The sequence below is a fragment of the Chrysemys picta genome, chromosome 4 (assembly GCF_011386835.1).
Source record: "Chrysemys picta bellii isolate R12L10 chromosome 4, ASM1138683v2, whole genome shotgun sequence".
Taxonomy (NCBI): Eukaryota; Metazoa; Chordata; order Testudines; family Emydidae; genus Chrysemys; species Chrysemys picta.
The window spans coordinates 78419568-78433528 of NC_088794.1; the positions used below are offsets into that span (position 1 = coordinate 78419568).

The following is a 13961-nucleotide window of genomic DNA, read 5'->3' on the forward strand; positions in this document are numbered from 1 at the left end:
TTCCAGGAGCTGGAGTGCCAGATACCCCTAGGAGAGGTGGACCTGAAGAACTGAGTTAAGACTATTTTCTGTTTGATAACCTCTGTTAAAGAAACAGACCTCCTTGAAAAAACTGGATGTGGCAGCACATGCTTTGGAGTCAGGGAGAAGGGCCCGGTGGTGTCCTCCTCTAATTCTTTATTAATCAAGTCCCATATCAGCCAGTCCATTATTTTGCCTGGAACTGATGTGAGACTGACAGGCCTATAACTATCTGGGTTATCCCATTTACCCTTTTAAATATTGACACAACATTAGTTTTCTTCCAGTCTTCTGGAAATTCTCCAATATTCCAAAATGTATTGAAATTTAACATTAATTCTCCGGCAAGCTCCTCTGCCAGCTCTTTTAAAACTCTTGGATGCAAGCTATCCAGACCTGATGATTTAAAAATGTCTGATTGTAGTAGCTGCTGTTTAACATCCTCCTGAGATATTGGTGGAATGGAAAGAGTGTTATCATATGCTCTGACTACTGCATCAGTTTTTTCCCCCTAAATACAGGACAGATGTGTTTATTTAACACTTCTGGCTTCTTCTGCATTATTATTGAAATTTCAACATTTCCATATAATAATGGACCAATACCACTTTTAGGATTATTTTTGTTCCTAATACACTTTTAAAAACCTTCTACTTATTGTCCTTAACTCTGCTGGCCATAGATTTCTTCTTGCATCTGTTGCTTCCCTCAATGATTTTCTACAATTCTTAGCATTTGATTTATATTCATCATTATCCACTTCCCCTTTCTTCATTTGTTATATATATTTTAATAGCTGCCTTCACTTGCCTGTAAACCAGTGTGGTTTTTTTAAAACCAATATGGCCTCCCTCCCGTGGCTTTTGGGGCATCTAATAAATTCCTCCTCCCAGCTGATTTGACTCATAATTGTTTTCAGTTTTGTGAAATTGGCCACTTTAAATCTCTATATCACTGGTTCAGACTTCATTTCTATCTAGCTGATGCATGTGATCTCTAGCAGCCAAAAACCGAGGCACTCAAAGTCCCTGGTTATTAAATTTGGGCCTAAATGATTTTCCCAAGATCCCACAGAACAGACTGTAGCAGAGGCAGGAACTGAGTCCAGACCTTCTGACCTTCCTGAAACTTCTATGCCTTAGCAACAAGACTACCCTTCCTAATTACCAAGAGACAGCCTTGATATGGCAGTACATTGTATGTTTTCAAAAAATGTACAGATGTTACCTAATTAATCTTCACTGCAGCCCTGTGTAATAGAGAAGTAGTACCCCCATTTTACAGAAGAAAACAAAAATGCTTGAGATCCCGGGGCTAGGAATTGCCCAAGGTCACGTAGCATGTCAGTGGTAGAGCCAGGATTAGAATTTAGGAATTCCTAGTTCCTAGGTTGCTGAGCATATTGTCTCAATTAAAACAGCTACATGCATCTCTTTTATCTCTTTGCTTTATTATAGATCATTACAGAAAATGAATGCAGCATTTGGGAAGCTGCAGCCTGCGTTCTCAAACTAATTCAGCTGCTAATGTAATTCTACTTCTTACATGGTATATATCCTCTTCCAAGGTTTAGTTCAAAATGATACATATATATACAGCATATCCAGTTAAATAAATATATTTTTATTTTTTTATGTCAATATGAAACAAACTCCATATTTTCATGTTAAGGACAGTAGCATCTTAATAAACTGAGCCGAAGCCAAATGTTTTGTGTCTGTAAAGACAAATACTGATGCATTTCAGATTACTGGATTGTGCAAAAGCTTTTCATGATACGCAGATTCAGAAACGGATAGAAACACACTTAAGGAAATCTGTATTCCTCTTCCTGCATCTGCCCTTGGGCTGTGACAATATGGAAAAAAGCAGCTACTTGACTGTTTTATCTGTTCCCTAGTGTGCATCATGCAGCAAGAACTACAATGATCCTATTGTTAGGGAAGCAGAATAATGGAATATTTGTTTTTTTTGGTTCTTTTAGGGATTTTGATGCTATTATTATACTTCACCTTCTATATGAATGGTGCTTAACAGATATACTGATAGCAGGGCTTTACCCCTATAATCTTACAGTCTATGGCACACACCTGGTTAAGTGTTAACTTTACAGTTGTGAGTAATCCCACTATTAGATAGGAAACAGAGTAGGAAAAAATAAGTTTTACCCAGGACTTTAAAAACAAACAAACAAATAAATAAATCTTGCAATTTTTTTGGAACAACTTATCTAGATATTTTATGCAGTGTATTGATTACATACATGTTTGCAATGGTTCATTTTCATTTACAGACATTTAGGATTTCAGATAATACATTAAGATGCAACAGAAAAGTGAGAGCTTTTAATGTACTTGATTTGAAAAATGTCAGAAACTGAGCTACCTCAGGCACTGATCCTACAAAGTGATCACCAATGGCAGACCTTTAACCCTTTGCAGAGACCCATCAAAGCCAATATGGCTCCACATGAGTTCTGTAGCCTATCACATTCGTTCAGCTTGCAAGACTGAGAATTAAGTAAGAAATTTGATGAATGGCAATACATGTATCTTTTGCTTCTGATTATCATGAGGTCAGTCAAGAAGAACAAACTAGATTCAACAGCTGGCTTTATAGTCAATATCCATCGACCATGCTGTAGGAAGGCTGCATAAGGAGTCTAGAGGTAACCAGACTACTAGATTCTTGTGTTCTTTAGGACATCTGTATCCTAAAATTACTCCTGCCTTAGAATACACACACTTGTCACTCTACAATATCAACTATGGAAGCAGTGCTGGGATATCACAGAGAACTCATCTCCCAGGAGGAACTCAGCTCTGGGTCTGAGGAGTGGAATGACTAAAGGTAGTTTTGCCAATAAAACTAAATTCACACTGGAAGCTGCTTCAGTCATTTGGCTGCTTCCCAGATGGATAAATGGTTCTGAGAAGAGGTTAGATCACTATCAAGGGTGGGAAGGCAAGAAGATATGGGTGGAGGTAAAGTGTTCTGGTCGAGTCTCCACTAATAGACTATGGTTTCATTTATTTGACATTCAAATGAGTACTGACAATAACGAGTTAGTAATAACATGAAACAAATATTCAGCTACAATTAATTCCCCTATTATATTCACAGTCTAATGAGTGGAAGAAAGCCAGAAGTATCTATGATAAAATGAAGGGTGTATATAAAGAAGGAAATACAATACAATACGAAATCACAAAGAAAACTATAAATAGATAATGGATTCTTAGGGGGTGGGAATGAAAAGAGAATTAGAAAAATCCTAGATGCAGAAGCTAATAGGATTTCCAAGACCCTAGGGGAGTTAGGCCATAGATTTGGGTTAGGCCAGTGAGATCTGGGCACCTAACTCTCTTAGGCCCCTATGAAAATCCTCACTAGAAGGCTTTAGAGTCATCCTTCCTTCCCCTAAGAAAATATGGGAGTGTTCCTCCAAAACCACTAAAGAGAATATTTTTTAAAAAAGGAAAATGATATATCCGTGAATGACACTGGGCTATGGTAGGAAGTTGAGAAAGGAGTGGAAAGAATAAAAGTAAAACAAATAATCAAGAAAAAAATGACAACTTAAAAAGGAAATGTAATTGCACACAATTTCTCAAGGTCACCAAATTACAAGAGCAGCAAAATAGATAGATAAAGCCATTGTAAGAAATTAATTTTGTTGGAGGCATGATGTTTTCTCTATCTAGATGCTTGCACTTCAAAATATTCCTGATTTGGCAATGACTAGCAGTCCCTGCAGAACTGCTGGGGAATCTAATTTCCTTACAAAGGACTTGATTCTCCTCTACTTTGCATAAAGTCGTTCCCACCTGTTCCAAATGAGTGAAAAATTCTACTACTTGGGTTTGGTAGCATCTGACACCCTATTTGTATAGGTGTAAATGATGGCAGAAAGCAGTGGAGAATCAGGCCTAGTAAGGCCTTGTCTACATAGAGCAGCAATGCATGGCAGTAGGGTGTGATCTCTAAAGTGCACTATCATGTTGCATATTAACTGTTCCATGTAGACCCTGCTTGTGTGCACTAAACGTTCCCTGGTATACTTTTAATACAGTACCGTTTGAAATAGCATTACATTAAAGAGCCGTAGGGAGCCTCTAGTGCACACCAGCAGGGTCCATCTGGACCCATTAATGTGCAGCATATTAGTGCACTTTAACAATAAAACCCCCACAGGGTGCATTATCCCACTATGTAGCCATTTCTCCTCCTGATGCACTGACTCAGTACTCCCAGTAGCATTTCCTGAAGGCAAACTGCAAGAAGAATATATCCCATTATCCTATTCACTCACAGGCTGAAGAACGGTAATGAGGAGAGTATTACATTTAGTGTCCAAAGAGGATACTATTTTATTTACATATTTCATTACATTCGTGCATTAATTAAGATAGATTTATACTGCTTGGATAGAGGGTGATGAATAGGGGTAAGAAGGTGATATGAAAAGGAAAGCAACACCTGTCACTTTATGATATACCTCCTTCCACTCTGGTACTGCCGCAGCATCACCGGCAGAGACAGTATACTGGAAACTTTCGGTTGGGATCTCCTTAGACTTGCAAATTTGGCAAGTATTTTCTAAAAGGAAGTAGATACAGAAACTGGATGTCTCAGGATATGGAACCTACTAAAAATTCACAGTCATTAGTGACTGAATATAGTTACCTCCAATGGATTGCCCTTGATACCTGAGAGATTGCTTCTCTCTCTGTGCCCATGACCTCTCATGATAACTACATGCAACTGGAACAATGAAAATGCCAACCACTAAGGGAGGATATTGAATTTAGGAGACTGAACTTACACAGAAACTAGATTTAGACTACAGAACTCTCTCCTATAAGAAGGAAGAATGACCACAGATCTCACCACTAAATGTAGAACATGTCTTTGACTTAGTTTTTCCCCATAAATTTCTTTATACAAGTACCAAAAACACACACCCACATATATGAAAAAAAGGAAAACAGCAAACAAACAAACAAAAAACCCATAAACTAATCAACTATTTTTACTAAAGGTTGGGAAGGAAGAGGTAGACACCATTATTGTACAGATCATCTCAGAATTGTTTAGCGATCTGTATAAAATAAGCAGAGGTGAGCAGAGAAAGGGAATTCTGTTTCATGTAGGATTTTGATACTTCAAAATTTGGTTCTGGGCCTATTTGGAATTTACCTGGCTTCAGCTTCCAACCATTGTTTCTTTTTATGCCTTTCTCTGCTAGATTGAAGAGCCCTTTAGTAGCTGGTAGTCTCTTCCCATGGAGGTACTTATATACTGTAATCAAGTCACCTCTCAATCTTCTTTTGGATAAATTACACAGATTGAGCTATTGAAATGTCTCACTATAAGGCATTTTCTCCAGTTCTAACATAATTTTTGTGGTTCTTTTCTGCACACTCTCTAATTTTTGAACAGCCTTTTTCAAATGTGGACAACAGATCTGGACACAACATTCCAGTACTGGTCTCACCACTGTTGTATCCTGAGGTAAAATAACCTCCCAACTCCTATGCCTTACCAGCTTCTATATACATACAAGGATCGTATTAGCCCATTCTGCCATCACAATGGGAGCTCATGTGCAATTGCTTGTCCACTATAGCATGTAAATCCTCTTCAGAGTCACTCTTTTCCACGATACAGTCCTCTATTCTGTAGGTATTGCCTACATTCCTTGTTACTGGATGTACAACTTTGAATTTGGCAGTATTAAAACATATTTTGTTTGAATGGGCCCAGGTCACCAAACAATTCAGATCACTGTATGACTGCCTTGTTCTCATCATTATTTCCCACTCTGCCAATCTTTGTGTCACCCAGAAAATTTATCACTAGAGATTTTATATTTACTTTCAGATCATTGATGGAAGTGTTCAATATCCATCCCTTGGGAATCCCACTAGAAATGCCCCTATTTAGTGATGATGCCTCTTTCACAATTACTTTGATATCTGCTAGTTAGTCATTTCTTCATCCATGTAATGTGTACTCTATAGATATTATATAATGCTATTTTTAAGCATAATGTTTGCAATACTAAGCCAAATGCCTTACAAAAATCTACTGCATCTATACAGTAGTTACCTTTATCAAACAAATTTCTATTTTCATCAAATAATTAAATCAGGTTTCTTTGAAAAGACCTATTTTCCATAACATTGTGCTCATTGGCATTACCTTTAATTCGTCATCTGTTTAATCCCATATCAGTTTATCCATTATTTTGCCTGGGATTTATGTCAGGCTAACCAGTTTATAGGTCACCAAGTCATCTAGCTTGCCTTTTCTGAATATTGGCATGCTCCAGTCTTCTGACATTTCCTCACCATGCCATGATTTATTAAAAAATAACAAGTGCCTGAAATCTCCTCACCCATCTCTTTTAGGACTCTCGGGTGCAAATTATTTGGGCCTGCTGATTTAAAAATGTTTAATACTAGCAGACTGTTATCTACATCCTCCTCAGTTACTAATGGACAGGAAAGTACTTCATCATCCTCATATGATACAAATACATTCTTCTACTTCTTTCCAAATAGAGAAAAAATATTTAGTGAAGACTTGTTCCTTTTCCATGTCATTACTAGCAGTTTTACTATCTACATCAAGTAATGTGCCTATACCATTGTTAGGATTTCTTTTGTTCCTAATATACTTTAAACTCCGTCTTATTGTCCCTAACTCTGCCAGCCACTGATTTTTTCTTGATGTCTTTAGCTTCCTTTATCAATGATATGCATTTCATAACTTCTAATTATATCAATTTCTCTCTATTGTGTCCTTTCCCATTTGTTACATTTTTTAAAATTTCTATTTGCTGCCTTTGTTTTGCCACTGAATCAGAATGGGCTATTAGCCAAAGTTGTCCTCTTTCTTGATTGGGGAATTGTGGGATTTTGGCCATATTATACACTCTTTTTAAATAATTCCCAATTTTTATTCACATTTTTCTGTCTAAATTTATCCTCCCAATCAATTTTGCTCACAATTTATCTCAGCTTCAGGAAATTAGCCCCTTTGAAGTACCAAGTATATACTTGACTGTTTGGGACTTTCCACTGTTTCGAAAGTCATGATCACTGCTCCCTAGGCAACCAACAATTGCCATTTGAAAGATTAATTCATCGTTAGACATTATAATGAGGGCCAAAATAGGTTGACCTCATGTTGGATACCATACCTTTTATGTTAGAAAATTATCTTAAATAAAAAAGGAACTCTAATGTTTTAATGCTGGCTGGATGAGACTACTAGCATACGTCTCCAAACTGAATTTCTCCAAATCAAAATAGTTTTTTCTTTCCATGTATTACAGAAAGGTGTTCAAGGAACAACTCATCTTGTTCTGTGTTGGGTTTTGTGAGTTCGTGTTCGTCTGTCTGAGACCCCCAACAGTACTCCCTCCGAGGCTTTGTAGTTAGCATATAGAGGACTCTCATCTCCAAGGCTGTCAAGCCAGCAGCTTTCCCCTTCATGAGATTCACACTAGAGAAAGAAAAATATCAAAAAGAACAATATTCGAAGATAAGAGTCTCCACACTTTTTCCAACCCAAAAGAGAAAACCATTCTGGCCATAATTCCATATGTCATGTACATACAAACCTCACATGGGCTTCAAAGAGAGTTCTACCTGCTGAAGGGAGTGGGCACTACATGTGAGCAGCCTGAAAGGCTAATGAAGCTAGCAAACCTCCTTGGTTGCGATGAAGTAAAGAGTCCCAGTTGAAATGAAACTCAACTCTCCTAAGGATGTATTGAAAATAAAAGCTTGCCTCCAGACAAATAATATTTTACCTCCTGTCTAAGAGCCTGCTCCTCAAATAAGGATTCACAATCAGCTTTACAGTCACAGTAAAGTCTTGAAACACCAAACAGCTAGGAAAGAACCTAGCATACCATGTATGCCCTTTGGCAAATAAGGTTAGAGAATTTAATATATTTCTTCACTTCCCATTTCAAACTCTTTTGCAATGAGAGAGGAAGAGTGTTAAGTTAACCCCTTTTTCTCTCTGCACCATTGTTCCACCTTCCAGATTTCCTCTGTAGTCATTCAAAGGTGAATGACAAAGCTTTAAATAAAATAACTAGGTTAGATCAGTAATAGAATGTTCTGTGCATGTAGTCTTTAAGGATATGGGCACCTAACTTAGGCCTTTGAGAATCTCAGCCTTAAAGTATGAATCATTGACATTTTATAAACAGAAGAGCTGAAAATGTATCTATCCTTCACGTTCATTGGATTTGTGCTTCTGCAGCAACGCATGCAGATCTGGTGAAATAGCATTGATCACTAACACTCTGAACAGCAAAGAGAGAGAAATGTTCCTTCCCCTTTTTAACTGCTTGGGATGACATCAAAAATGGCAAAGGTAACAAAGAACACTTGGCAAATAAGATAGATAAGGAAGTAGACTTTCAAAATGTTGTGATTCAGAATATAATTTTGATAATACTTATTTTTATATAAGCCTAAACTTTTAACCTGTTATTGATTTGGAAACTTAAACAGATTTCACAATTCATTGGGGGAAAGGGCAGGGAAAGAAGACAAACAAAAAATAAACCAGAGGATCAATCCTTCCCTTCTGGAAGTCACTGAGAAAAATCTCATTGAGATCAGCGGGAGACCAGAGATTGGCATTGCAGAATAAAGGAGAAAAGAGGAACAAATACATAAATGAAATGAAACCATTCAAATGAAAACTTCAAAAACAGACTCCAAAGAGAGACTGCTGAACTTGAATTAATATGCAAATTAGATACAATTAACTTAGATTTGAACAGAGACTGGGAATGGTTGGGTCATTACACTAATTGAATCTATTTCCCCATGTTAAGTATCCTCACACCTTCCATGGGTCATCTTGATTATCACTTCAAACGTTTTTTTTTCTCCTGCTGATGATAGCTCATCTCAATTGATTGGCCTCTTACAGTTGGTATGGCTACTTCCACCTTTTCATGTTCTCTGTACGTATAAATATCTTCTTGCTATTTGTTCCAGTCTATGCATCCGATGAAGTGGGCTGTAGCCCACGAAAGCTTATGCTCAAATAAATTTGTTAGTCTCTAAGGTGCCACAAGTACTCCTGTTCTTTTTGCGGATACAGACTAACACGGCTGCTACTCTGAAACCACGTGGTTGCTCTGAGGCACAACGGGCCAGCACCTTGACCCTATAGTGGTGAGTGCATCAGAGACAGAACAGATAAATGGCAAATAAGTAAAATCAAAATATTAGTTTTGTCATTTTACGTGATTTTATTAGCGTTAATGACACTGTATAAATATTCCACCTTGCCAGTTACCCTTTCCCAACAATAAATTACTCTGTAGATAGAAATGTATAATACTGCATGGCTCTGAAAACTGATTATGGAGGAAGAAACTTTCATCTCTAGGTCACTAGTTCAAATTCTATTCAAGTCAGCAGCATCTGAACGTGTTTAACCATCTGATGGCTAGTCAGTTGCCTAGGTATATGAAGCAAATTGATGACCTTAGTCCAAATAAAAATTGGCAACCTTTATTGCCCATCTCAGAGATGCCAAAGATTGCTCAAATTAGGGAAACTGTTTTAGAGCCTGTACCAGTTCCAAAGGTGAACCTTACCTTAGGGTTATGACTGAGGCATTCAGACAGCTAATGGGAGTGCTGTACTTAATCTTGTGGATAAATAGATGACTACATTTCACCAGTGCTAAATGAGAAGACCTGAACTACACTAAATACATTTTTAAAAATTTAATACAGTACTAGGCTCTCAGGATTGGGTATGACCTTCAAAGCATCCAAGAATTATTCTTATACATATAGCGGTGAAAAAGCACTAACTATTGAGGCTCTTCAGAAGTCAATTTCACATTAAATTTGTCACGTGAGCGTGACAGGAAAACATATCCTGGTTTCCAAGAGTTATTTTGTTGCACCAGGCTGCATGGATCCAGCTGCTGCAAAAAAAAAACCAAAGAGAGATCCCTCCACGCAAAGGGCATCTCCAACGTCCTGATTCTCCGATGTCTTTCAAGACAAAAGCCTTTCACTTCTTTTGCAGTGACTCTCTTGAGCTGGTTTTAACTAATTTGACATGGGGCCAACATCAGTGTTATGTTTAAAAATGCACTGATTTCAGTGGTACCTTGTACACAGACACTCCTGCATGGCAGGACATGCTCTGCAGCAAATGCAAACAGAGAGTTTGCTCAGGGATCCAGTGCTGCCTCTCTCTCTTTCGCAGACAGCAAGATAAATCAGGTCCTTGCTTTATGAAAACAGAATTTACAGAGCTTATAGCATTGTATGTGTTCAAATCTACAGAAACACTAGCGTATGCCTGCAATGCATTTTAATCCACCCAGTGATTAGAGGAATGGATTGAGTCCTAGCAAGTTCATTGTTCTTTCTAATTGTCAGTGACTGCTACACTTCACTTGCCTGCAGCTATCCAATTAACATATCACCACTACACAAAATATTGTAATATGCTCTGTGTCCTTACAACAAGAAGCAGCCTCACACTCCACTTCCATCCAGCAGTTCTATCTTAATTAGGTCTCCTGTACATTAACAGACCTGAGGGTAGAACTGCAGAAGCCAGGGATAGACAATGAGGCCATTTCACTCTTTTGCCTATTGTTGTGCCAAGTTCAATGGGAATATTTGTTGTTGTTAAGTAGATCAAAAGGGAAAGAAGAAAAGCTCAACTAGAGAAGTGAAAAACATGTAACTTGTGCCCTGAGATATTGCCATGGCAACATTTAAACAATGAACAGAAAACCCTGCAGGATTCTGTTCTTGCTTCCTTGGATACCAAATGTAAATCTTCACTCCCTCTTTCTGTGTGTATGCGTGCCTGACTTTGGCTTTTCTCTCTAATAGATATAAGAATATTCATTTTTCCCCCCCACCCCCTGGATCACTTTTTTTAATTCATCCAGACATATCACAGCTTGTACATCTGCAATTAAAAGGGGGGGGGGATACAATAGACACCAAAACTCTCTGAAGGAGAGAGGGAACAAATAGCTCTGGAGCTGTACAATGAAACATGGAGCCCTTCGTTTTTTGTCATGGAAGAAAGGCAGTCTTGCAGAATTCTTACAAAAATTTACCAATAATGGCAAAAAAAGCTACTTTCCTGTCCTTTACTCCATGGTGCTGATATTGGGGAGATGTGTGTGGGGGACCCACCTAAAGACAGTTTTCAAGAAGTTATTTGCTGAGGTGAATGGAATTGTACAAGCCTGATTAGTTCCAAAGTTTCTTGCTAAGATTCAATCACATGAGTAATCAATCACCTTTTAAAGCAGCAGGGTTTGTTCACTTCCTTGAGGCTGCTGACATGAGCAAGGATACGCAGGGTCAGGCTCCAGGTAGGTTGTGATCTAAGTCACTACTGCTTGGCAGATATTTGGATGCTCTAGAAATAGGCTGATGAATCTCCATTCCTCTTATTTGTGGACAGGTGTCCATATTGCAATTGGTGCCTCTTTTTTTGTAAATCTCAGCAGAGAGGTCAAGGGATCTCTCCAGGCTGAGGTGGAAACACATTGAAAGGATTGGGAGTGAAGTTTACACTGCAGTTAGTTGCGATGTACTCTCTCCCCCCCACCCCCAACCTTCTCCCCCCACCCCCGAAGAATGTACTAGGGACTTCAGCCTCCAGGGCTGTCAAACAAGTGCTTTTCACCAGCATCAAATTTGCTCTACATTTTAAATAAGGGGAAACAAATTTTAATGAAAGTGCAAGTCACTATCTTTAACCCTCCTGAAATCCCACATACTTACTGGTATGTCTTGCTATAGAGGGTCTCCATTTTCTGCTGATTGCTGTAAGTACTGCGAGAATGACACTGGCTAACCATGTGCAATAGAATTCGTTTTTAAAGACACTGACACCTTATCTTAAACTCTTAATATTTTGCGAATCTCTTCCACAACCTTTAGTTTACATTGAAGGAGCAAAATATAAGTTTATAAATCTATGTCTATATAGCATATACATATGTTGACATTCTATTTAACTGCCGTTACAAGTCTTGTTTTCCACCAAGATTACAATCCTAGTCACAGTGATCCAGAGGCTACTTCAGCAATAAAAACCGATCTGGGGCCCACTATACATCAGTGAAAGACATTTCCAAAGTGTGAAAAGATGTGGATTGCCTTGGTTTTATATCAGCAATAACTTCTGCATCACAACCACAGATTACCAAGAGAGATTGCATTTTTAGATTAAGTGAACTTTGACCCCAGCAGACCAAATACAACAAATAAAATAGGGCTCTCATACACAGTATTCTAGTTTCTTCTGCATTGGCATTTGACATGTTACTATTCACATAACTGCTCACTATTCACACTGTACTTTCTCTTCACACACACTATTCATACCAGCTTCTTATCTGCTTAGGTAATTACAGATGGTTTACTGTAATTGTAAACAATTCAATACTCTGAAAATGAAGGCACCTTGCATATCATATACTGCTGAATGCTACACTGGTGTTCTGAGACGAGAGATGGAAATAGCAAAGTCAATCAGCTTTTATTTCTACTCAGGTTACTATGAAATCCTCACTTTTCATCTCATTTTTTTTCTAAGGTTATCTATCATATTTTTGCCTTTTTTATCTTGCCCAGCACCTTGAGATCTCGACAACATCAGAGTGCAAATTATTTGAATGCTAAACACTCTTCCATTACATCACGGAAAGAGTTACATTCCAGGCTGCTCCATGTGTCTTTGGCTACTTTACCAAGTGAGTGATTCATGGAAGTGTGCGACTATTGCATCTTTAGAAGCTGAGACGCATCTTCAGATTTCTAATGTTGACAAGCTTTGCCTATTTCACAGCCCAGATTTGTGTCTACATTTTCTTCAGCACATAAAAAGCCCCTCATGCTATTTACTGTACAAAATGAATCAGACGTCCTATTGTCAAAGACTAGACTGGCTTTCCCTAGAGGTTTTCTGTTTATGGGTTCACTTCACAACAATCCAGTGAAAAGCTTGAAGATTTCCCCCCGCTTCCCCCCTCCCTCGCTTGGCCAGCTTCTTTCTCTTTCAGTAATTACTAAGCAACAGTTTAAACACACATTTAACTGCTCTATTACTGCAACTGGTGATGTCAGTGTAGCCCCAATAGGGCCAAGAATTATGATAAGATATTCAGGACCCTACAGGGGGCCAAGGAAAACAATGTGATTGTTTTCACAGATTGACAAATTTATTACCTACTCAGTGACCCCACAGGAAACACCTGTCCAGAAAAATAAATGAGACTGAAAACATTCCATACTAAACATACTTAGTTAAGGACTTAAGAGAAGGGCAAGAATAGATGTGGCTGTAAGGGATTTTTTTTTAAATTGTGTCAACTTGCTTCTTGTTTTACTCCCAGCAGAATAAAATGCCTGATTCTGTGCCCCTGGCAAAACAAAAATTCCCATGGACCTCCCTGGGAGCAGGATTGCCCCCCACATCTTTCATCCTTCCCAAGTAACCAACATTTAAAGGACATGACCTCCGAGGAGCAGAAGAATGGGATATTTTTTAAAGGCAGAAACTCTAATTTCCATTAAACCAGTAAGCTCAGGAAGGTTTCTATCAAATAAGCATTTTGTTTTGTTTTTTTTACATGTTTATTTTATTGCCAGAAGTTCTAGCTATGTTGCACTTGTGGTTTCTGAGACAGAAAGCCTGAGAAAGAGGGAAAGATTGTCAGCAAGTGAGGAGTTCTAATCAAGCTCTCTCCCCCCCTTTACTTCCTCCCCTATGAGATTGCAGCTAATGGGAGTGGGGGGAGGAAATCAGTGGCGATGCTAATTCTGCACATTGCCTGGCAAAAAATAGCCATTATCTGCCCAATGGATCATTTATTTATGTGTTTGGGGTCCCCCTCCAACTTCC

At 38.3% G+C, this 13961-nt stretch overlaps 1 protein-coding gene across 8 annotated transcripts in view; it reads right to left on the reverse strand.

Annotated features, from left to right (window-relative positions):
- Positions 1-13961, reverse strand: part of LRRC4C (leucine rich repeat containing 4C) — a 930888-nt gene that overhangs the window by 139058 nt on the left and 777869 nt on the right. The gene's annotated exons all lie outside the window — the stretch shown is intronic.